At 37.6% G+C, this 27,366-nt stretch overlaps 1 protein-coding gene and 1 long non-coding RNA gene across 2 annotated transcripts in view; one reads left to right on the forward strand and one right to left on the reverse strand.

The window, feature by feature from the left end:
• Positions 1 to 27,366, forward strand: part of LOC145674491 (uncharacterized) — an 87,472-nt gene that overhangs the window by 13,003 nt on the left and 47,103 nt on the right. The window lies entirely within an intron of this gene.
• Positions 8,495 to 27,366, reverse strand: part of LOC145674492 (uncharacterized) — a 306,129-nt gene continuing 287,257 nt past the window's right edge. Inside the window, exon 3 of the long non-coding RNA XR_014128955.1 lies at positions 8,495 to 8,875. This is a non-coding gene — a long non-coding RNA (uncharacterized LOC145674492). The remainder of the gene's footprint in view (positions 8,876 to 27,366) is intronic.

The raw sequence follows: 27,366 nt of genomic DNA on the forward strand, positions 1-27,366 counted from the left end.
CGAGACAAGTATAATGATTGCTTTTCAACTTAGTTATACATTCGATAACGGTGGGTTTCTTTTTCTGGTCGGACTACCCGTTATTCCTTTAGAAAATCACGCATACTTAAAAGGGATACAGTAAATCATTTTGAGTATATTTGATACCATATCCGAAATATTCTTGCTTTCACACCACCAACTACTGAATATTGGAGTAATACCTTAGACTGATTGGAGTTCAACGTCCCGTTTCAACGCAAAGTTTGCATGTCCCTTCCCGCCAGTTCTAGTGGCTAGCGCATTCGCTCTTGTTGCACGCGGTTGCAGGTTCAATTCTTGGTGAGAGAGAACTGAACCTATTGCAGTAGTTTTGATTCCACCCTAATCTCTAGATCCACGTCTCGTTTAATCTTATTGCTGAAAACGGAAGCTTAACTTTAGTGAATAAATAAACAAATAAGCGAATTCTGGATATACGAGTGGAATCTTGCAATTAAGAAGGTCGGGAGCTACATAGGTGCACCCGTATTGAAAATCGAATGCTTAAAAGGATAACCATTTAATATCCATTTGAGTTAGAGTTTTTGTTTATCGTCCTTACCTGGCGCTGAGATAATGGCGAGTGGAACTTATTATTAACGTCATCTCCGAATCATTATCTGACAATAAGCAACAAAGAAAAACTTCCTCATAATATTTATCTTCATTCCACGTATGAACCTGGAGTGTTTTTTTCAAGTTGTTATCGAATGGATTACAAAACTTTTATTCCATCTTTATCAAAGCTAACCAAGTTACGTAAATATTATTTATTATGTTTCAACTGTTCAACAAAAAACAAGAAAAATGACACGAACGATTTCTATAATCAACACTTGAAGCGTATTGTGCTGTTGTATGTTATTCTTTTCATTATATGCACTTATATATATACCGGGTGTTCAGAAAGTAACTATGCAGTGCCACTGTGTGGTGTGCTGATTGATGACTGATACGATTGTCAATTACTAATAAAACATTTTTCATTGTTTAACATATTTGAAGCATATTTGAACCCTATATGACCAGGTATTTGTATTTGTTCACAGGCATGGTTTGATTGAAGAACAACGTCTCGTGTTACGTCATTGTGATCCAAATCATCATGCTGACGATTGAACAAATACTGTTTCTTGTGGAGCATGTGTTCCGCAATGGAGACACGTTTACATCAGCATGCAGAAGCTGCATTTACAGCAAAGGTCCCAGGAGTGAAGATGCCTAACCGCAATACTGTACGGAACCTCATCATCAAGTTTCGAAAGACCGGAAGCGTTCATAATGCTCCAAAATCACCTAGGCCATCCACAGCCACATCCGCAGAGAAGGTGGCGGAGGTGCAAACTGTGATGCTGCAAAGTACAAAGAAATCGGATAGATGACTAGCTCAGCAGGCCCACGTGTCCGTGGATTCCGCTCACAAGATTCTCCGGAAGTCACTCTCTATATATCCGTGAAAAATTTCGGTCGTGCATGAACTGAGAGAAACCGATCGTCCGGCGAGTGTGAACTTTCACAACTGGTTCCTGTTCCTCCTGCAGGACGATGGTGAGGGGATTCTTGACAAAACGTTTTTTTCATTGATGAGGCATGATTTCATCTCTCCGGTTACATTAACAGCCAGAATAGTCGTGTGTGGAATACGGAGAATCCGCACGAATTTCATGTGTCCCCACTCCATGAACAAAAGGTTGGTGTTTGGTGCGCCGTGACTCGTAAATGCATCATTTGGCCCATCTTCTTTCAGGACACCACAAATGCAGAACGGTAGTGAGCATGCATTCTGGAGCCCTTCCAAGGTAAACTGAATGAGGACGAAATTGAGAATGCCCGGTTCCAACAGAAAAGGGCGACTTCACACACCGCCCACAAGACGATAAGGTTTTTACAGGACATCTTCATTGACCGCATCATCTCTCGAGGACTCTGGCCTCCGCGTTCACCCGACTTGTCTCACTGGATTACTTCGTATGGAGTACGTTGAAGGGAAAGGCCTATGAAGGCAATCCGCACACCATACAAGAGCTCAAAGCTCCACTGACACGTCACACTCAAAACATCACTCCCAATGTTCTGCACAACGTCTTCAAGAACATGCAGAAATGTGTGAAACTGTATCTTCAAGTGCAAGGGGATCACTTCCAGAATCTTTTGTAACTTACATGAAATTAAATTTAGCTTCGAGTTGATTTCAGTTGTTTAAAGTGGTTTATGGAAAATAAAATAAGGCATATATATGGATTTAGGGGGTGCACCGGTGGACGTGCATCCCCCTTCGTTGTAAATATAAAGTATCTAAATTGAGAACCTAGAAGTGAAAAGAGCAACGTTTTCCGATATTTTCTGCTGTCATCCTTCCATTTGGAGTTTAAAAGAAAGAGGAGTTTAGCAAAACCAACCGTTTAAGTCAATTTTCTGAAGGTTGAAGGAAAAAGATTCAACAAGCAAAGCAAAATAACATTTGGCAAGTAGGGAAGAAAACAAAAGGCGGGAAGAGGGAACAACATTTTTTTCTACACATCACTTGCCACCCTCTTTAAAATACCCCCCTCCGTCATATGTCACTTTGAAGAGTTTCAATAAGACTAGCTATTCTGGTAGTTATGGTGCACCTCCCACAGAAAATCCTGGGTATCCGACTATCTATCTATCTATCTATCTATCTATCTATCTATGTATCTATCTATCTATCTATCTATCTATCTATCTATCTATATATATATATATATATATATATATATATATATATATATATATATATATATATATATATATTGGGGTGTCCCTAATTTTGGGTAGTTTCGTGTTGGGATACGCACCCCCCCCCAAATTTATTCTATGTGACCATAGACACGCATTGGTGAAATAACAGCTCTCTACGAGAACGTTTACCCGTGCCGACTTAACGACAAAATCATGAAATTACGTTTCCACCTTGTAATATAATTTAGAATTTCCTACCGTGATAACGGAGTAACTAAAAGAGTCAGAGAAACGAAACTTCGCATGAAGCAACTAGAGAAAGGGCGACATCAGATCGTGTATTAACAAACATCACCGGATGAGCAGTGTTGCCAACCCAAGAGTAAGTTGCGTTTTTGTAAATGGAATAACCTAAATTGAATATCATCGCTGGAAGCAGCAATAAAAATAAAGACAACACAGATGGCAATCGCAGATCAGGGTTGCAAACTTATCGAGAAATAACGTGTAATATGTATTGGCGCACACAGGGAGTGAGGAACTAACCTTTTGTACACCTGAAATCAGATACTTACAAAAACTGTTTGCGATGACTCTAAATCTAGAAGGATCTGCTGAACAGTGTTGCCATCAACAGAAGAGAAAAATTGAGTTTGGAAAACATACAATAACTCTGAAAAGTCACTAGTGCTGTATGCTTTAAAACCCATAATGCAGGACGGTAGAGCATGAGAAATAGAACCGTGGTTATGTGAGATCTATAACTGGCGGAGATATACGATATCTTGTAAAAGCTGGCATGTAAGGTTTGTGAAGGGTGGCAACGCTGCACAGCGGGTTGGAATCCTAACAAACTGGTTAAGATATGAAAACAGCGTTCAATTTGCATGGGTTTATGTACTCGTGGCCTTTTGATGACGCTGATAACCATGATGACATTAAGAGTAAAAAAGCTTCTCGCCAGCGTTGCCATCTTTCACAAACCTTAGTTCACTGCTTTACTAAGATACCGAATATGTCTGTCAGTACACGAGTTATCAATCGCACATAACCACGGTTCTACACCTCATTCTCTACGGTCTTGCATTATAGGTTTTCAAGCATTAAGCATTAGTGAGCTTTCCGAGTTATTGTATGTTTTCCAAACTCATTTTTTCCTTCTCTTGATGGCAACTCTGTTCAGCGGATCATTCTAGACATATAGTCAGCGAAAATAGTTGTTGTCAATATCTGATTTAAGGTGTACAAAAAGTTAGTATCTCACTCAGTGTGTGCTCCAACACATATTACACGTTATTTATCGATAAGTTTGCAACACTGACCTGCGATTACCATCTGTGTTGTCTTTATTTTTATTGCTGCTTCCAACGATGATATTCAATTTAGGTCATTTCATTTACAAAAACGCAACTTACTCTTGGGTTGGCAACACTGCTCATCCGGTCATGTTTGTTAATACACGATCTGATGTCGCCCTTTCTCTAGTTGTTTCATGCGAAGTTTCGTTTCTCTGTCTCTTTAGTTTCTCCGTTCACGGTTGGAAATTCTAAACTATATTACAAGGTGGAAACGTAATTTCATGACTTTGTCGTTAAGTCGGCACGGGTAAACGTTCTCGTAGAGAGCTGTTATTTCACCAATGCGTGTCTATGGTCACATAGAATACATTTGGGGGGTGTGCGTATCGCAACACAAAATTACCCAAAATAAGGGGCACACTAATATATATATATATATATATATATATATATATATATATATATATATATATATATATATATATATATATATATATATATATCGGGTGTTGCAAAATAAGTGTTACAACTCTTGGGAGGTGACTCCTGTCACTGAGACAAGAAAAAAAGTTCTCTTCAATTTTCTGCTATCGGACATAGTTTCAGATCTACAAGGTGCCGAAAGCGTGGGAAAATGACTTTCGGACGCCAATAGTTCGGAAACTATCCAACATAAAGAGGGCGGGTAAAAAATTCACTGAAGAAGTCATACCTGCTCTATTAAATTTTGCATGTTTCACAATCCTACCGTGCACGCGCAAGGGATTCCCCAAAGGAACGTACGGAGTCCCGGATAATCTGTCAAATGAAACTTGGTTAAATGGATATGAATTGATAGGCTTTCTACCAGGTAACAATAATTCGTTTGTCTTAAGTCGTTATCTGGAACGAATACAAAATGGCGGACACCTTTATGCCCGTTGTGTGTGGTTGCATAATCGCCAGGAACGGATGCTGGCCAACAGTGACGTTCTGAGTATTAATTGTAGCGAATTTGTACTCAAATGCTCTAGAAAGACATCTGGAGTGTCGGTAGAGCATAAGAGATGAAGCAGGGTGATTCACATGTGTGGAAACACTTAACGAAAAATGCCCAGAAATGCACTCATACTCAATAAACGTGAGTTCAAAGCGTCGGAAATGTAAGGATTAGCGTCAAGAACATGAAAGCCATTGCCAATTCACCAATAATATTCCCTCAAACCGATGCAATATGATGTGTATGGTTGCATACCAATAAGGATGAGGCCAAGTTCAAATTGTGCAATGGACTCACAAAGAAACTGGGTAAACTAAAGGAATGTCACTAGTGGGATCGCATGATCGATATTGAAATGTGGCCAATGTGTGTATTGATATCAACATGTAGCTAATGGACAAATGTCAACATGTCGCACTACTGCTGGAACACCATCTCACGTGCGAAAACTAGGAAAATAACGTTGTACATTCTGCTATTACATCTGGTGCACCTTTTGGTAGGACGTAACTAAAACACGATTGTATCAATGTCCCTCTTTGTTTGGGACATTGTCCCACAGTCGACACATATGGAAAGAAATCTCATAATGCATGGTTCAAATTCTGATAGAGCGTGAAAATAACAAACTTGTATCATGTCACACGTCTTCTGAGACATATGACGTACTCGAAATATAGGAAAATACCTCCAGAAATTCGTATCTTACACACAGTGCATATGCCAAGACAAAGACGAAAATGAACCGATTTGGAACATTTAACACTACAGCTGAAACACCATACATATGGAAAATAAAACATGAGAAATAGGAAGACACGTCTTAAAGCTCTGATTGTTTACAACTGTGCAGTAGAAGTAACAAAATGGAACACACAAGTATGTCGGGAGGCTGTACAAGAGAGCTTGCCAAACAAAGTGGGTACTCTTCAAAGAAATGAATACAGAGAAAGTGAGGCTCCCTCGAAGCCTCAGGGCTAGAGCGCTCGCTTTTGCTCGCGTGGTCGCAGTTTCCAATCCTACTGGGAGCCCACGGCCTCAGATTCAAGACCCGAGTAGTTATTTTCCTATTTTTCGCACGTGGGACGATGTCTCGGCAGTAGTGCGACATGTTGGCATTTGTCCATTAGCTACATGTTGATATCAACACACACATTGGTCACATTTCAATATCGATCATGCGATCCCACTAGTGACATTCCTTTAGTTTACCCAGTTTCTTTGTGAGTCCATTGCACAATTTGAACTTGGCCTCATCCTTATTGGTATGCAACCATGCACATCATATTGCATCGGTTTGAGGGAATATTATTGGTGAATTGGCAATGGCTCGAAGGAGCCTCACTTTCTCTGTATTCATTTCTTTGAAGAGTACCCACTTTGTTTGGCAAGCTCTCTTGTACAGCCTCCCGACATACTTGTGTGTTTCATTTTGTTACTTCTACTGCACAGTTGTAAACAATCAGAGCTTGAGACGTGTCTTCCTATTTCTCATGTCGTTTTATTTTCCATATGTATGGTGTTTCAGCTGTAGTGTTAAATGTGCCAAATCGGTTCATTTTCGTCTTTGTCTTGGCATATGCACTGTGTGTAAGATACGAATTTCTGGAGGTATTTTACTATATTTCGAGTACGTCATATGTCTCAGAAGACGTGTGACATGATACAAGTTTGTTATTTTCACGCTCTATCAGAATTTGAACCATGCATTATGAGATTTCTTTCCATATGTGTCGACTGTGGGACAATGTCCCAAACAAAGAGGGACATTGATACAATCGTGTTCTAGTTACGTTCTACCAAAAGGTGCACCAGATGTAATAGCAGAATGTACAACGTTATTTTCCTAGTTTTCGCATGTGAGATGGTGTTCCAGCAGTAGTGCGACATGTTGACATTTGTCCATTAGCTACATGTTGATATCAATACACACATTGGCCACATTTCAATATCGATCATGCGATCCCACTAGTGACATTCCTTTAGTTTACCCAGTTTCTTTGTGAGTCCATTGCACAATTTGAACTTGGCCTCATCCTTATTGGTATGCAACCATACACATCATATTGCATCGGTTTGAGGGAATATTATTGGTGAATTGGCAATGGCTTTCATGTTCTTGACGCTAATCCTTACATTTCCGACGCTTTGAACTCACGTTTATTGAGTATGAGTGCATTTCTGGGCATTTTTCGTTAAGTGTTTCCACACATGTGAATCACCCTGCTTCATCTCTTATGCTCTACCGACACTCCAGATGTCTTTCTAGAGCATTTGAGTACAAATTCGCTACAATTAATACTCAGAACGTCACTGTTGGCCAGCATCCGTTCCTGGCGATTATGCAACCACACACAACGGGCATAAAGGTGTCCGCCATTTTGTATTCGTTCCAGATAACGACTTAAGACAAACGAATTATTGTTACCTGGTAGAAAGCCTATCAATTCATATCCATTTAACCAAGTTTCATTTGACAGATTATCCGGGACTCCGTACGTTCCTTTGGGGAATCCCTTGCGCGTGCACGGTAGGATTGTGAAACATGCAAAATTTAATAGAGCAGGTATGACTTCTTCAGTGAATTTTTTACCCGCCCTCTTTATGTTGGATAGTTTCCGAACTATTGGCGTCCGAAAGTCATTTTCCCACGCTTTCGGCACCTTGTAGATCTGAAACTATGTCCGATAGCAGAAAATTGAAGAGAACTTTTTTTCTTGTCTCAGTGACAGGAGTCACCTCCCAAGAGTTGTAACACTTATTTTGCAACACCCGATATATATATCGGGAGAAAAAACTTAAGTGATCGCTGTTTCACTCAGTTGACAGTGGGTCATACAAGGTTTAAGTACCGTGTCTACTACAGATACAACTTCGTATTGTTTTGCTGTTATTTTAAATATGACAATGATTTTTTAAATTAAATAAGAATGCAGATACCTCCTTCAAATTTATATCTTGTGTGTTGGCAATTCGTTTTTTTTTTTTTTTTTTTTTTTGCTACGGTATACTTAAAGGATGCGTGTGAAGAGAGACAAACCCAGGGGTTGACAGGAACCCAATATCGAATTTTACCATAGCTATCAATTTTCTGCACCTCTCGAAAATTTATCACACAACTAAATATGCTCCCTCCTAAGACATGGCTACGCAGAGATAACCATGCTGGAGATAGAAGTTCCCTGTTCGGCCTCGAACAATTTTGCTAGTTTGTTTGTGTAGCACCTGGCATATACTACTATCCCTTAAGAATCCTAATATCTCAGGTCTAATAAGTTAAAATAATCAAAACTTCTGAGCTCTGCACACTAGTCAAATGTTGAAGGACTATGATAGGTTTCAGAGAGAAACAAGACTGTGTGTCTTGCTATTGCACATTAAAATTCAATCCGCCTTCCGACCTCCTCCTGAATGGAAGGTAAAGTTTTCTAGCTGTACCATTGCAGGAAAATGTTGCAATTGAAATTCGAAGCTGTTTCAAGTTCACGATTTATTCATGTAAATATTATTCAAATCTTTGTGCGCTTTTACAAAATCATATATATGTCAAAAATTCCTTTTTCCTAGTGTACATACTTAGGAATACATATACAAAAGGAAGCATTTAGAAAGCATCTATGAAATTGCCATTTTCAGGTATATACTCCCATGTGTCTTTCTTCGAACGCTCATATGTAAGGTATGCCCCATATCCAACACAAATTGCTGACACAAGAAAAATAATACCAAGGAAAATAACCCTCTTAGAAGAACAGGCATTGCCAGCACCGTTACATGGTTTCACTCTTTCTACTGTGATCTCTTCAGCTTGAGGTGGGCATTTGTTTCCAGAAGTCAGTTCCACCAGGGGTAAAACCTCAGTCATGGTTGCGATCTGCAGAAGAGAAAAGCAATTAAAAGTTAGTTGTGTAATATCTTACTAACTCTCTTCGGTATTTAATATAAATTGTCAATTTCTAATTAAACTCCTAATGCGCGAGCTTTCTGCATCCATGGTGATGTGGTTGTCCCTCGATGGCAGCACAAAGTCTTCCCTGAATAATAATGAGAGTGACAGTTCAGGTCTTACCTGAACATATAGGTAGTGTGTCATACAGCTTTGCTGTCCAACAGAAATTGAAACCCCAGGCAATCAATAAAATAATTTAAATGGAAGAGTTACTATTATTCTATAGTAGTGCAGGGTGCCAGAGAACTTCCCGTACTGGTAAGTTCGGGTATCTCAGAGCACGCACAATAAACTCAGGAAATCAGGACCTTGCACCACCAAGCAACTCAGTGTGTGAAGTAATCAAGTCACATGTCTCTCACCGTCGGTACGTAATCGCCTGGTATCGGGTACCATTTACTTATATAACTGTTTTCCGCGGTCTGTCCTCCATGGTCCTGCCGATGAGTATGTTCCGGATACTTGGACATACCTGGGTAAGGCATTGAACGACATCATCTAAAAGGGATTACAAAATTATCTTTAAATTGCCTGCTGGTCTCAATAATGGGATAAGTATTAGGCACCGAGAGTTTCTGATGTCTCGTCTCGAAAACCTTACGGACGATCAAATGGTCACTCAGACCACAACGCACACAGACACAATTCATACACACAACAAAAACAAACTAGATTAAACGACATTATGCTTATTTATTAAAATACTATATAAAGAAAAAAAATAACGGATTAAAAAATAATCACAACACTCAACACTGCATATGTATAATATATAAAATCACACTTTACTTTCTCATTATACTTTAGCCCCTTGTCACTTTAGATATTAGGATTGAAGATTAAGATAATGATTCCACTAGATAAACTTTTCTCATACCACTAATGCACTTGGGGGATTAGCACTGGGGGAAATTCACCGGGATAATCCCACGAAGTAATATAGTTGCTGTTCCAAACAATCCTCAAATGTTGACGTTAATCCTCAGTAAAAATAGGAAGACGATCACCAAATGGAATGATAATGTTGGAGGACGCGTTACAACTTATAAGCACAAGGTGTGTGAACCTGGGACTTACTGATTGGGGCTAGCCACGATTAAGTCATTGACTGGTAGCTAATAACGTAAACCCCTTAACACAACATTATACTTAATGCTTGACGCGACATGCGTGGTCGCTGCCTCGAAACGTGGAGTAGCACTCCTCGAACTTAGGGGTTCGAGATACGAGCTGCATTGATCGAAGAACCAATGTTGGCAGTTCATTCTCAAAAGCATTCAGGTTAAATTACCTGCATGGAAATGTAAATAGAATATAAAAAAAGAGTTGACGTTAATTTCAGTCCACTGGACACGGCGTACAAGACATGGCGATAACTTGATTGTGGGAACATTCAGCTACTAAAGTGATAGGGCTAGTGTTCCCTTGATTGCTCGTGCACTTGGTGTACAACGAATCGCAGTATTTCCATAAATGATTGAAGAATACGCTTATTTCAGTTCCAAATGACCATATAACATTGTCTTTGCATATTAATAAGTCGGGGTTAAACACTGAGAAACCTCGTCTCTCACTGAAATGTTCTCATCACAAAGCAACGTTCTAAATATATATATATGAATAGACGATAAATACTTCTTTGTCCTGTTGCGTGAGAAGAAAAACAGTTCCCATCGAAGAAAGAACTTATTTGCGTCGCAGAATATATATAATATAAATCGAAAAAAAAATAATCACTGTCTTTACGAAATAAACAGAACGTCCACAAAAGATACTTCTATAACCTGGTGATGATTATAGGTACAAGACAGGTGAGGAAGGTGTAGAGGAAGTCTTTCGAATGACAACTACACATAAGGTTTGCAAGATCTCAAAGAGGACGTGAATGTACAGTATGATGGAGCCTATACAGATCCACTGACATAGTTCGTGTTTGTAAGTACCTCAAGTATACTGAGTACTAAATAAGTAAACTAAAATTAAATTGACATTACCCCGTATGACCCTCAAATCTAGGAGAACGGGACTTTTTGGACACCTTATACGTACATCACTGCAGGGGTACACTGACAAAAGTGATAGGATTGAAATTGACCCTATTTTAAGGATGCGCCAGAGTCGAGACATGTCTCGAATCTCACCTCGTCTTGACTCGAATTCGAGTCGAGACACATTGTGTAAAATTCGAGACGAGTCGAGACAAACGTACCTCTCCACTCGAATTTTCAAGTCGAGACTGCTCATAAGAATCTCAACTCGATTCGAATGTCTCGAAATTTTTTCTATAATTGTTAATATTATTATGAAGAAAGTATTCACTCGGGAACAGCCTTGAAACCAATTCCAGCAATTATTACTTTAGAACGGTACAGGATGCATAAACTTAATACTTAATCTTTCAAAATCTAGATTTAATTTTTACCTCCATTCTTTTAATTAAAACTAATATTTAATGAAGTGATATTTGATTGTACTTCAAATATACCAATAACATTTGATTATCTAGTTTGTATAAAACTATTACCTGTAACCTGTATTTAGTTTGTATAAAACTATTGCGATAAAGTGAACTTCATAAATTCTCTGAATGACCAATTGGCAGTCTATAGTAACTTAGCGTAGTTATAATTATTGTGTTTGCTTTCCCGTGAACGCAATAGGGCCACATAACTTCTGGATTATTCGCTTCATCAACTATTTTGAGGATTTAATGTGTTACAACATATCACCAGTTAAGGATAATATTAATGTAACATTTGTGGTACATCACATATTATAATGCGACCCTATTTTACATAGTATATTACAATAAATGGACTCTTTGGATACGAAGCTAGTACCTATATGTACCTTTTACTTCTATAGATAGGCACTTTATAAAATAATTTTTAAACACTATATTATAAAACAATAAACTACCTACAGTAGTTATAGCTTTGGTTCCCAACATAAAAGAAATATGGATTGTTCACGAGATATTGAAGTTCAACTTTCACTCCCGGAAAATTTCAATTTTCGAATTAGGCCACTTGGAATCAAAGCAGTTCACTGTAAGATAAATACACTCCTCAATTTACTCTAGTAACATAGTTGTTCAGGAGCCTGGGACTTCCATCCTCCCAAATGAAAGCTGAACGATTGCTTGTTGAATGCTGACTATATAGAAGTATGATATATTTTGTATTGACTCGAATTTCGAGACGTCTGGTCTCGAATTCGAGTCTAGCTGAAACAAAAACTGTCGTGTAGAGACACAAGTTGAGAGAGAAACATATTTTCGAGTCGAGACAACATTTTCTCGAGACGAGTCGAGACAGGCTTAAATCTCGACTTGACTCGTACGTATTCCTACCAGGGGTGGATAACTTAACGTAACTGTAACGTAACGAAAATAGCTCTCTGTAACAAAATTATTGGTCTTTTAATGTAGGTAGGTACAAGATGTAACACCAATTTTCGTTACGACGCCGTAACGTTATTCGAGCATGTAACGTTATTGTACCGTAACTAATTGAAGGAACAAATCTGTTTCGGATATTCCTTGTCACGATTGATAGGAGAAAATCAACAACTGGTACCAGCAGAATGAGACTCTTCCCTCTGCGGGTATCTAATGGAACGAATATGAGCAAAGCAGAAGCTATTTTGTTACAAATACTATTTGCCACACGAATAACACAGATGAACAGACAGGTTTGGTAAGGTACTGTGTTCATCAGTTACAGATTTTATCACATCTTTCGAGAGCTCCTCGGACATGGTATTAATTGTATTGCTCTTCATAGGGTGACACTGAATTTCGTTCTTCAGGTGGAGAAGCAGAATGAAATTACACTTTCATATGTTGTTATTGCAAATCTAAAGTAGAGACAAGGAGAAAAAAAAAAACTTGATCGATTTCTGTGAATGCCATAGAAGAAAATCAGTCACATACAAGGAGAAAGGCAGGTGGAACGGATTGCAGTGTCGGGCGGAAGCACAGAGTGAGACAAAAGTAGCAAAGGGAAGGGAAAATAGACAATGTCTTTCATTCTTCATATTGCCTTGTTTTCATAGCGTTCTTTGCTGTCCACAACAAGAGTAGGATTAGTTGATGTAAGAACTGTTCCATGATTGGTGGGCGCAAGCCTGTGAAAATCATATTATTATTATTATAAAACAAAGCCCACAAAATAGCTAGGAAATTGGGTGATGCATGTCCACGTCAATGGCTATCAGTCTGCATAATTGTTGGGATATTTCACCGTTGTTTGCTGATTCTTAATCCAGGCACATCCCCAATTTGTTCACTATATTGAGTAAAACTATATTATTATTATTATTATTATTATTATTATTATTATTATTAGTAGTAGTAGTAGTAGTAGTAGTAGTAGTAGTAGTAGTAGTAGTAGTAGTATGTCTAGCGAGCGCATTGTTAATTAGTGCCTCCTATTAAAAATGATAGAGCTAGAGATATTAAATATTTTTTAGGCTATATCAATCATTTCGATGACAAACAAGGTTATATTAGGAAAATTCACAAATGTTCGTCGAGGTACGAAGTTTTGTGGGGAGGAATCTGAATCCGGTCGATCCCCACTTAGGTCCTGGTTTCAATTCCCAGTAGGAGCTATCAATTCCCAGTAGGAGCTATCAATTCCCAGTAGGAGCTAAAGTACTTTTCCGGTGTTGATTCAGTATCTTGAGACAATGGAAAAGCTTACGGTAGACTAGAGGAGTCCGGTTACGTGCTATGTGCCTTCCATTTACTTACAGGAATGATGCTGTTGTTTGAGGTTGCAATTCATCAAGTATAAAAGGGGGAAGGGAGTTGGTAAAACCAATCTCACGTTGAAAGTTTACACATGTAGGCCTACGTGGAAGACAATATTTCAATATGCACTATGTAAAATATTTATATTACAAAACTTGGTGTATATTTTCGGGTCGCCGACATAAGCTCACCTATGTTAATGCAAAAGTTGACAAAATCTCCCCGGAGATAAGCTCACCACCATTAATATAATTGTATTATAAGATAATTAATGCAATAATGATAATTAATTACATTTATAGTTTAACTAATTTAATTGCAAAGGAAAATAAACCTAAATAAAATAAATAAGCAACGGAAAAATGGCAAACGGAAAATATGACAGAAATGAAATCTAGACTTTGATATTAATATGAAGTAGATTTTGAATATTAAAATATAAACTGTAAACAGATCTGGACAAACAAAAGAATACTACTTCTTTTTACTGAAGAAAGCAATCCAACTACCTCCTTTGTGCTGATACTTTCGTGCAGGAAATTTTGCAGCACAGAAATATCGGTAAACGAATTTTTGGTGAAAGGATATATCCTTGTTATTTTTTTTCACGCTGGCTCAAAGTATCTCAGATATATCTGATTTTGCTTTAGAAAAACGTATGCTAGGTATGAAGATTTATTAAAATCTAGACTTTCACTAGTAGTATACCTAAGTCAGTAGCAAATAGCCAGGATATTTAAATCTGGGCTTTGACTACTAGTAGCCCTAATTCCTCAATAGAAAGTAGGCTATATTACTAATGTCATATAGTAGTTATCAGACATCAGAATAAAATATTAAGAATGTTGCAGAGTTCAAATCTTCAGGCTGTCATCATATTTGCAGACCAATACTCATCAAATTGCAGACCAATATTCCTAACCCTATTTGTGCATATTTTATCCCAACCTGGTGTTCCGACACAAATAGGGTCAAAGCGTTTAGTTAAATTGAGTTGAAATAAATTCAACCCAACGAGTAGTTAAATGTAGGAGTCCAAATCAATGACCCAATTGGTTCGAAATCGCATGACCGGATAATACGTTTAACTCAACTTAGTGTTTAATATGACCCAACAAAGTTAAAGTTCCACTAATCATGTTATGCGTTTGAACAAACAAGTAGTTAAAAGTTAACAGGCGTGAGGTAAGAAATAACCACATCGTGGGGTCGCTTGCAGAAGGGGGAGCGCCAATAACCCAACAATGAGGTAAAATTTACCACGATGCAGTAAAAACATGATGAATAATGGGTTAAAAATGTCAAGGTCAAATTAACCGCTACGACATTTAACACAACATGCAGTTAACGTTAAACCACCAGTTGGCTACAAAGGTGACCCAACGCTACACAACACAAAATGATTACCACTTTAGCATGTTACTTGGGATGTTATTCAACACCAAGGTAATGTTGAAGTTTTGTGTAGAGTATCAGGCCAAACCCCCTTACTCAATGAGTAGAATGCGATAGAGAAGTTACAAAGATGTACAGGTGAAAAGCTGGATATTACCTCTGGGGGTGGTAAGTATGCCAGCCTATATCTGAAACTATCGCTGAGTGGTTGATGATAGCTTTATTTTTTGCCTTCCTAGCGAAAGGCTAGATACCTCTGAGAGGGTTACGCCCTCTTTTAGGGAAGTGGTGTTAAGAGACAGAGGAGTATGAGGTTTTTGGTTGGTCTAAATGATTTAGGATACCTTATTCGTAGTAGTAAAAGACTTAAGGAACTTTACGCTTCTAAGCATTAGGTTTTAAGATATAGATAAATATGTAGATACAATTAAATAACATATATAGCTGTTATGAATATCAAAGTAGAAAATAAGAAAAAATAATAAAATGAATTAGAAACATTATACAAACAAATACGATAAATATAAATATCAGGAAAACAAAAACTAAGTGATTGTTTGTGTATTGTAGCATAAAGATGATTAATGGGGTTGAGTGGTGAGATGAGGTGCAACCACAGGGCAACAGAGAGGAAAATATTAGCAAACAGATGCAGTTATCTTCTTACCTAGGGGGATTCTAGGCTATGATGAGAGACGTAATATACCCAAGTTAGTATGATTAATTTCCGGTGCGTGAAATGATGGAAAAATGAGTGTCAAATGTGCATGAGTAACGTAATCGTTAAGAAATAAAAGGGAGCGAACATCAGGATGAAGCGTGTAATGATTTAATGTAAACAGAAGATATAATAGAGTGTGTAAATACCTGGTGGGTGTGAGATGTAGCGCTATGTAGTGCATTGTGTCAAAAAGTAATGGATGTTGAGTTTGAAATCAGGGACGTATGTATGACAGTCAAAGAGTTTCAAGGTGGTACTGCAAGGCGGGAAAAGTAATTCGCTGATGGAGTTCCTGCGCAGAGCTGGGTAATTTGATGCGATAAGCAGTGCGGAAGGTATGGCATTCAATAATAAAATGATCGTTATAGAATTTTTCTGATGCATCAAAGTAGTAATTGCATGACTTGAGGCAAATTTGGACTTTGACCCCGACCTTTATGACGTCATAGGTCAAAAGTCAATGACCTTGGCCCGGGGTCAATGACCTAGGGGTACATAGGACCACCCCCTCTAAATTTCGGCAGGGGTACCTTGGCCCACCCCCTAAATTTTGGCAGGGGTACATAGGACCACCCCCCTTAAATTTTGGAAATTGCCAAATCTAAAAATTTGGTATGGTAGGGTAGGACCATAGTATGTACCTCTATCAGTATTGGGTGTCTATGTCGTTCCCTTTCATGGGTAAAAAAAATTGCCAAATATTCAAATTTCGGGGGTTTTTGACCCAATTTATCCCCTTTGATGAGGTGTTATTACCCTATATAGTTATATGGGCGTATACAGGGGTCCATTACCTTTCATAAGACATGGGTATATTAATGCACCCCTTGAAAAATTTGGGAGAGGTACCTTGGCCCACCACTTAAATTTTGCAAATTGACCAATTTAAACATTGGGTATTATAGCACAGGACACTAATATGTATTATGATAAATTTGGGCGGTCCACCTTATTTCCTTCTAGGGGTACAAAATTGCCAAAAATATAAACGTAAGCAATACGTTATACCACGTGTTTGGTTTTTGGTCGATTTTATCCCCTTTGATGACGTGTTATTATCCTATATAGTTATATGGTCATGTATAGGGGTCCATTCCCTTTCATAAGATATGGGTATATTTGTGCACCCCTTTAAAAATTTGGGAGGGGTACCTTGGCCCACCCCTTAAATTTTGGAAATTGACCAATTTCAACATTGGGTATTATAGTACGGGACCTTAACATGTATTATGATAAATTTGGGTGGTCCACCGCGTTCCCTTTTAGGGGTACAAAATTGCCAAAATTTTAGTACAACCACGTGTTTGGTATTTGGTACATTTTATCCCCCTTTGATGAGGTCCTATTGCCTTATATGGTTATATGGTCATGTACAGGGGTCCATTATCTATCATAAGACATGGGTACATTGGTGCACTCCGGGAGGGGTACCTTGGCCCACCCCTTAAATTTTGGAAAATGCTCAATTTAAACATTTGGTATTATAGTACAGGACCTCAATATGTATCATGATAAAATTGGATGGTCCACATCGTTCCCTTTTAGGGGTACAAAATTTCCAAAATATAAACGTTGTACCACGTGTTTGGTTTTTGGTCCATTTTATCCCCTTTGATGAGATTCTATGATTACAGGGGTCTATTTCCTACCATAAGACGTGGGTATATTGTTGCATCCTTCTTAAATTTTGGCAATGGGGGGTCCACTGAAATTGTCCCATGTAAGCATAGTACAGGACCTCAATATGTTTCGGTGGTCCTATTGTCAAAATTTTAAGTACAACCACGTGTTCGGTTACTGACTCAATTTATCCTATTTGATAAGGTATGGACGGGTATCCCCTTTCAATTTGGTAGGACCCTTCGGGTGTAGTACAGTCACGTGATCAATGATTTTGGTTTTGATGCGCGACGAGGTCCCTGGTCAATGTTCTCTAGGAATTAGGTGGAAACTTTGCCCAGGGTTCTCGTCTTATATCGCACAGTTCTTTAGGAGAATCTGATAACGTTGTATGTGGAATGGACAATAAAAACACTTAAATAAGCATAAATTGTATTTTATTCATTTTTTGATTTCTTCTTTTTCTTTCTTATTGACAATGTTTGTATATTGAGCTGGGTTTCTTCATTAGACCGCCTCCTCTTCTTGATTGTAATGATTTGTTTCCATGTTTTGCAGCATAGCACCCGTTTGCAAAGCTTCGTATTGTGAATTCTGTAAAAAGAACGAGGAAAAAGATGATTAGTATAGAAATAGATGATGATAAAACAAATACACTTACAATGATAAATATGATAAAATTACCTGGAAGGTATATTGCAGCAGTCTACGATCATTAACCGTGGGTACTGTTGTGAACAAATATTGAATTTCACGCAGAGATTTTCCTTGGGCTTTACAGCACAAATAAAAATAAGCATAATAGCCACATACGGATGAACCAAGACTTTGCATTTGGCTATTATTATATTTATAGTACATACAATGAAGTTTTAAGAATGCAACATGTTGTGGTACATAAGGAGGAAGGCCATAGCTGTCAAAATATTCTCCAACACCGCGATTATCAATATAAATTGCAATCCAATGGCTTCCTAGTTTTGTGGATGGATCTGTATTTACAATGATTGCCAGAGGAAGAGAAATCCGTGAAGGCAACTCATCGCTTGCAAATACCCCGGTAAAACGATTTCTGAATAATGGACTACCGTTTAAAGCACTAGCTAATTGTAATGTATTCAACATCGTGAATGGAAATGATACATAACGTATACGTACCTTGTAATTTACAAGTCCAGGATAATGTTGCGCTGGTGGTCGATCTCTAGGAGTGAGGAAAACTCCCCATATACAATACAGTTTGCAGGTGCTGCTAATTTCTCTTGGAAATGAACTTCCAATCGGATGGCTCCATGTCGTTGTAAATTCCAATAGTGACAATCTCCAGCAGAAGAATCGGGAGTTAGGTCAAATACAAACAGTGTATATCCATTCTTGTAGTCGGCTCTTGAAATTGTATTTCCAGTATTGGTAAAATGTATGCCAGAGCCTGAGAACAATGTGTGGTACGATGAAATGTAGAGATTTTCTTCAAAGTTGGGTTGCAATGGTTTTGAAGGTACAGCTTTTCCATCCACGTACAATGTAAAGAAATTAATGTTTAGATGTTGAAATTCAAATGGATTGGTGGTAATAGTTCCACTGGATGCTTCATTCGATGTAAATCCTACAATAATACGATTTGGCAATGTTCCCATAAACAGGTTATCAATAGTTTTGGATTGTATATCCTTCGGGATGGTAAATGATTTCATTTGAACCCTTGTCAGAGGATACTTTGCCGGTGTAGATTGTAAAATTTTATTGTGTGCCAATTTGACACTAGGGCTGATGCTGACTTTTTTCACCTGCAACGATGCATCTAGAATATTGATTTTTGCATTGACACCACTTTCACCGGCCATGAGACAAAAGTTTGGCTTTGCAGGAATAAGTTTTACACGTAATTCCACTCCATGAATTAAAAATTTATCTTGATTAAAAATGTCACAATGAAGATGTCCAATCATATCGAATTTCATACTTTGTTTTGTCAGTTCATAGCGTTGTTGAAATCCTTTGTTCTCACTTGTGGTTGCGTTCATATGACCAGCCGTATCTTGAAACCACATTGCTGTTTGTAAATGTGTATTTTTAGCTCCATCACTATAATTGAGCAGTTTTTCCAGGTACGAACGATATGGATGATTATGTGACGGAAATGAAATCAGTTTATTGTTCAAGTAGATTTGTACTTCACTAAACATAGCATTTAGAAAATCATTGACAGGTGCAATTGCTTTATCCGTATTGATGAAGGGGGAACCATCTGGTTCCACAATTTGTGCTTGGATGTATAATAAGGTTTGTGGCAAATCAATGTATTCATCACTGCTACCACTCACTACAAATTCTATTGGTGAATTTTCAGCTATTGAACTAATTGGTTTGTAGCCAATAATACGATTGTCCAGAACACTGGTTTGCGTGGGTAATGTTGAAAAAATGTCCAATTCACTTTTTACACATTCACAGGATTGATGATGTAAGAAAGCCATCGTTGAATTAATCAAAAATATCTGGTGACGATGCCAATGATCTCTTCTTCTTCTTATGTGATAATTTACGTCTCTTTGTAGGATTGATGGTGTTGTTGATCGTTGGAAGGTCAACCTCAAACTGAGAGCAGTCATCCCATTTTCGTTTATGATATCCACTTCCCAGCATAGTTTTCAACTTATTTTTAGCTTTTTCTTGTAAATTTGTTTTTGCCTCTTGCATCCGTTGATGAAACGATTCTTCCAGCGGTTGATTCGAGATCACAACATCATTAATCATATTGGCACCTGATTTTAATAATTCTTTTCCCACAGTTTTAGCTCCTTGCTTCACAAGTGGTTACACTGAACGAAATAAGCCACCAAGGAAACTTCCAATGCCATGTCCTGCTTGATAAGGACTTCCCACATAGACGTTGCCGATACCGGACAACGCTTGTTTTTGGTAGTATTGCAAATACGGATCAGTCATGACGACGACGACGGAAATGTAATTTTGTACACACCGTTCCAAAGGTGAATGGCATCCGATGACCTGTGCTATCCCTTATATCGATTTGTATTTGCTCAAAATTCATTTTTTCCACCGGAACATAATGTGCAGGATTAAAGATTTGTACTGCATGACTTCCAAAAGTATGATTCACAGGATCCATGTTGACAATTCGTAGCAAGGGCACCATTGTATCTCCAACAATGACAGATTCAATAATGTCACAGTAGACGTACATTTGTGATGGTAAACCTAATCGTACATCCGGTGTATATTGTCCTTTTTGCATATCTTTTAAATCACTTTTCGGTTCAAATCCAAGCATTAAACTAACACTTGGTGAGATTTGTACTGAAGTATGGATTTCCTTTTTGGGATGTCTTATGAGGCATATATTATTAGTTGCGTTATGAGATATAAATAAATTGGTTTCTTTATGATGTATATTAATTGCATGAATAAGATCCCGTATATTGTTATAATAGCGTACTGGGATCGTTACAACCTTCCACGGTTCCTGATCATTACTACTTGATGATTTGTAATATATTTTATTGTTTTCACTGTTAATGTTCAGCAAAGAATGTGGATAATGAATCTCTACATTTGCCACATCCCATTTCTGGCGAAACTCTACACGTCGTTGTAATTTCGTAATATATGAAGTCAATGTATTTTCTGGAAAATAATCCATGGAACTATTACTGGGAAGTGTAACGTAAAAATCTTGATCAGGTTCCATTCTTCTTCTTCTTCAATGAAGTTGCAGGGATCCACGAATTGAATGAGGAAGGATATCCTTTCCACTGGACGAGATACTCCTTTCTGCGACCTTTTGTTCTTGTACGTAATATTTTATCGATGAGGAACGTCGAAGGGAGCGGCACTGGTTGTAATTCTTCTCTGTAGAAAACACCATCGATGAGTTGATGATTTAAATCCTCTAGTCGATACACTGGTGGATTTCTTGGTACAATGGCTTTTACTCTGAATATTTCCCAAGTCCAGTTCTCGAGGTAACCCTTGTCAAAGATACGTTTTGTTTTACTTATACGAACAGTATCACCAACAGATAAATCCGTATCTTGTTTTGAACGTTGTAGCTTTTTGTCGTATAAGTTATGCCACACCTCCAGTAAATTGTCCTGAGAAACGTTTGCAGGTGCCATTTTAATACTGGAATGCCGACTTTCATTGTATGCTTTTACAAGTAAAGGCAATACTTTGATGTAATTGTATGTTTGATATTTGGTAAAGTATTTCCACATACGATGTTTCAATGTCTGATTAAATCTTTATGCGATGCTGGCTTTAATATCTGGATCCTTTGTTGTAACATGTTGCACGTTGTGTTTCCTGAAAAACTTTTGTACTGTCTTGTTGGTAAATTCAGTTCCTTGATCACTACGTAGCACAATTGGTTTCCTTTCCTGGAAAATCATTTCAAATGCATTCACTATATCCTCGGCACTTTTTGATTTTAGTGGTACAGCCCACCCGTACCGACTAAACACATCAATCACTGTAAGAATATAGCGGTAATTGTCATTATAGTTTTGAAGTGATTGTAAATCATTTAAATCACATTCCCATTGATCATCAATATTGTTGACAAGATAAAAATCTCTACGGAAACGACGACGTACAGGACGATGTAACGTGTAGGTAGGTTGTTTGTTTAACCAAAGTTTTATTTTGGCTAGAGGTATAGATTTTCCTGTGGCTTGCCATAATTTCTTTGCAGTACAAAATGATGCAGGGTGTGCTGGATTGTAATAAATGGATTTCAACTTTTTGTTCACGGTTTGTACGTTGACCATTGTGGAATGATACGTTTTCTTTTTGATCGGACTTCTAAAACATCATCATCTTCTTCTTCTTCTTCTTCTCCGGAAGAAAATAATTCAGGTGCCGGTTTTGGTGGTGCAGATCCTTCAGATGCTGTTGTACTATTATGCTTGACAATATAGTTTAATCTTCGTGGATTACCAATCAATTCTTGAGGTGTGTTTGACGATGCAAGGTAGTTGCAAAACAATTCCCAGCCTTGAGGATTAGAATGTTTCCTCGGTCGAGTCACATCACACATTAAATCAACAATATTGGATCCATGTAGTTTATTGTCGTTGATGTACACTGTTCCTTTATGATCCCATGTAATTGCGTCATCTTGTTTTAAACGACGGAATAGTAGTTCGGCTTTCTTACGATGCATTTGTGGTATTGCGGCTAAAATTTCTTGTTTCGTGCTATCGTCAACATTCGGAACGTCACCATCAGGTTTCATTGATGTAATTGTAAGTGGTATTGGTTCTTCTTGTTTACGTATCACATAAAGATATTTCTGTAATATTCTATTGTACTGATTCCATTTTTCTTCATCACTTGGATACGATGTGTTCAATATAGATTGCATTTCACGATCCAAATTAGATTCTCGATTTTCACTCACACGGGATGATGATGCATGCATTCGTTGAAGCATTTCTGGTGGCACTAAAACCATCTTCTTGCTATGTTCCATGATGTTTATTGTTTAAACAAAATACTGGATAACACACTTCCTACAATAGGTGCAAGTAATGCAGGTAAGAATCCTCCTTGTTGTACGGCTAAATGTTTCTTCTTTTTATCCAATGATTTTGTATTGTCTACGAGATAACGGAGCGTGTTCTTGTAACGCTTTAATCTTGACTTCTGCGCACTTGTCAGTGGAACATTGCCTTTTAAGACATTATAACAACATTCACAAATACTATGAATTAATGAAACGTCTGCATTGGCGATAATAGCTTTACGCAATCTTGGTTTAGCTTTGTGCAGAGCACGTAGCAGATCAGCGTGTTTCACTGTAGGAGACATCGTGACAGACTAAGTCATTCTTTTCACATGCACAATAATTTAAACATGTTTTGTTGGTACGTAAACATAATGATGCAAATCGTCGGGAAAAATATTTGTACGAAATCGCATTTCATCGGGTGTATCTTGTTTAAGATCCATCAGTAAATAGCCATGTGGATTTCTTGTTGCGTCTGCATAACTTTCTTGTAGAAACAGTGGATGCTCAGGCATGATTTGATAACTCATATGCTTGATTTGTGACTTGTCACGTGGATTTTTAAACAACACCAAATACGAACAATTTAAACTCATATTTCTATTTGCTTTACTTTGATGAAATACATTTTGTGTTATAAAAATCACACTAATATTTCGATGATGTGATCCATTTGTAAACATATCAACAGTATCACTATTCACTTCTCGCATATGGTCATCAATAATAATCAAATGTGGTCCATCTTGAGGCTGAAAATCTTTCATTCGTGGAAGTCCTTCGTGAAATTCTACTGGAACCGGCATTGTTGCATACACGTCTTGCCATTCTGCATAATACCAGTATATCTTACGAAATTTTGCATTGATCATGGTTGGGAGATGCGAAAGTAATCGCTTCACAAAATACGTTTTTCCACACCCACTAGCCCCTGCGAGAATACAGGTAAATGGATGTTTCCACTGTGTACCCATGATGAACACAAACACCTTGTTTCAAAAATGATGCGTATTTAAAGCGAGTACAACAATTCTTACACTCACTGGTGTGAAAAGGAAAAATCCGTTCATCTGTTTATTGAATAGTTGAAAACCGTTTATTTGTTAATCGAATAGTTGAAAACCGTTTATTTGTTAATCGAATAGTTAAAAACCGGATAAAGTTTAACGGTTAACCGTGAAAGTTGATCATTGTTTGATTTAAATTCTAATTGAAAATTTTTCGTTTGAAATTTGTTTTGAAATTTTCGTTTCAAAAATTTTGTTTGAAAATTTTTTGTTTCAAAATTTTTGTTTCAAATTTATAGTTTGAAAATTTTTTCGTTTAAAAAAAAATATTGCTTCAAACTTTTTTTTGTTTTCAAAATTCTTTAGTTTGAAAAAAATTTTTGGTTTCAAAATTTTTGGTTGAAAATTTTTCGTTTCAAAATTTTTGTTTGAAAACTTTGTTTGAAATTTTTTTTGTTTGAAAATTTTTGAAAATTTTTCGTTTCAAATTTTTGTTTTGAAAATTTTTTAGTTTCAAGATTTTCGTTTAAAAGTTTTCGTTTCAATTTTTGTTTTGAAAAACTTTGGTTTGATTTTTTTTTTAGTTTGAAAGTTGCAAAAAAAATTAAATGCCATGAATCTTTCCTATCAAAGTTTCCACCTAATTCCTAGAGAACATTGACCAGGGACCTCGTCGCGTATCAAAACCAAATCATCGATCACGTGACCGTACTACACCCGAGGGGTTATACCAAATTGAAAGGGGATACCCGTCCATACCTTATCAAATAGGATACATTGAGTCAATAACCAAACACGTGGTTGTACTAAAAAAATTTGGCAATAGGACCACCGAAACATATTGAAGTCCTGCACTATGCTTAAATTGGACAATTTCAGTGTACCCCTTGCCAAATTTTAAGAAGGGTGCAACAATATACCCATGTCTTATGATAGGAAATAGATCCCTGTAATCATATAAGGTAATAGGATCTCATCCAAGGGGATAAAATGGACCAAAAAACCAAATACGTGGCACAACATATTTCTTACATTTATATTTTTGGCAATTTTGTACCCCTAAAAGGGAACGAGGTGGACCATCCAAATTTATCATGATACATATTGAGGTTTTGTACTATAATAACAAATGTTTAAATTGGACAATTTCCAAAATTTAAGGGGTGGGCCAAGGTACTCCTCCCAAAATTTTAAAGGGGTGCACCAATGTACCCATGTCTTATGATAGGTAATGGACCCCTATACATGACCATATAACTATATAAGGTAATAGGACCTCATCAAAGGGGGATAAAATGGACCAAAAACCAAACACGTGGTACAACGTATTGCTTACGTTTATATTTTTGGCAATTTTGTACCCCTAAAAGGGAACGAGGTGGACCACCCAAATTTATCATAATACATATTAGGGTCCTATACTATAATACCAAATATTTAAATTGGGCAATTTCCAAAATTTAAGGGGTGAGCCAAGGTAACCCTTCCCAAATTTTTCAAGGGGTGCATTAATATACCCATGTCTTATGATAGGTAATGAACCCCTGTATACGTCCATATAACCATATAGGGTAATAATACCTCATCAAAGGGGATAAATTAGGTCAAAAACCCCCGAAATTTGACTTTTTGGCAATTTTTTACCCATGAAAGGGAACGACATAGACACCCAATACTGATAGAGGTACATACTATGGTCCTAGGCTACCACACCAAATTTTTAGATTTGGCAATTTCCAAAATTTAAGGGGGGTGGTCCTACGTACCCCTGCCAAAATTTAGGGGGTGGGCCATGGTACCCCTGCCAAAATTTAGAGGGGGTGGTCCTAGGTACCCCTAGGTCATTGACCCCGGGCCAGGGACCATGGGTCCTGAGGCAGGGACCCAGGGGCCAAAAAGTGTCCTAAAGTGCTGCCATTACTACTATCAATCCAAGATGTGAAATCATAAGCGAGAGTAGGGTGGCGAAAGAATTAATAAATGTTTAAGACTGCAGGTGACTGTAGACCCAATGTTGTTCCTGCAACCCCATGTAGATGTTTAAGCAAATTCAAGCGATTATTAGCTTTAGTTATGATTAATTTAAGATGTTGCGTCCAGGAAAGATGTTTGTCGTATGTGATGCCTAAGAAGGTGTCTGTTTTAGTAGCTTGCAAGAAAACGTCATCCATATGGAGAGATAGGCAACGTAAATTTCGGCGGATTTTCGTAGTTTTCTTTGCCGGAATAAAGAGGATGGCCTGAGTTTTTGTAGCATTGATGGTAAGTTTTCAAAGTCGACACCAAATTCAGATTTCAGTGATGAATGTTTGTAAGATGGTATTAATGTGCTGAATAGATGTTCCCAGAGCGAGAAAAGCAGTGCCATCTGCATACTGGAAAGAATAGACTTTATCTGGGAGGCATGGCAAGTTAGCAACTAACAGAATGTATAATAGCGGTGAAAGTGCAGAACCTTGTGGAACTCATGACAGTAAGAAGATGGGGTGAGACAAATATTCGTTGACGGCAACGTAAATGAGACGACCTGACAAAGTTAAAGATAAGCCTATATATGCTATACGATGCTGGATTCTCATCAGTTTATAAACAAGCCTAAGGTGCCACACTTTAACGAAAACTTTTTCGAGATCGAATAAGACCAAACATGGTGGTTTCACTCTGTTATCTATTATATAAAAGAGAACGCACAAATCCTTTGTTAGCTCATCACGCTAATACGGCTGAACCAATTTCTTTTATTTTTGGGGGGTTATTAGGATTTGGACCCTAGATGGTTTTTATCATATCACTTTAATTTTTAATTACCAGTGTCTTGAGATAATTGACCAATAAAAATAAACGTATTTATATGCAACCCGCATGACCGTGTCACTCGGCGGGTTAACATAAATGACAGGCGATATAATGTTAACATTTACTTGAAAGCGAAAAAGTAAAAATTATCTAATTAACAAGGTTTATTGCGTTCCGGGGTGACCCCAGCGAAGCGGGGTGAACGCTGCTAGTAGTGTATAATGATAAAGCTTGCGAGTCGTAAGAGTTTATGGTTTACGGAGAAAGAGGGGCGGAAGCCTGCTTGAGTGAGAGGAATGATTTGTCTGTTACTTAGGTAAATATGAAGACGTTTAACTAGAATGCATTCGAAAATTCTACTGAATGTACTTGTGAGTGCTATCGGCCTGTAAGAAGAGATCTTATGTAGAGGCTTGTTTGATTTGGCAAATATAAAAGTTCTGTAGAGGGAATTAGCCTGTGAGTAGTATGAACGTAAAGAGATTGACGATGAGAATAAGTAATGTAAGGTGACACTCCCTGATCTGTCGACACGTGATGGTCTCTAGGCCAGGCGCTATGTTTCGATTATACTTAATAGTATTCGTGATC

This window comes from Thermobia domestica, chromosome 17 (assembly GCF_964235325.1).
Source record: "Thermobia domestica chromosome 17, izTheDome1.hap1.1, whole genome shotgun sequence".
In the NCBI taxonomy this organism is placed as follows: Eukaryota; Metazoa; Arthropoda; class Insecta; order Zygentoma; family Lepismatidae; genus Thermobia; species Thermobia domestica.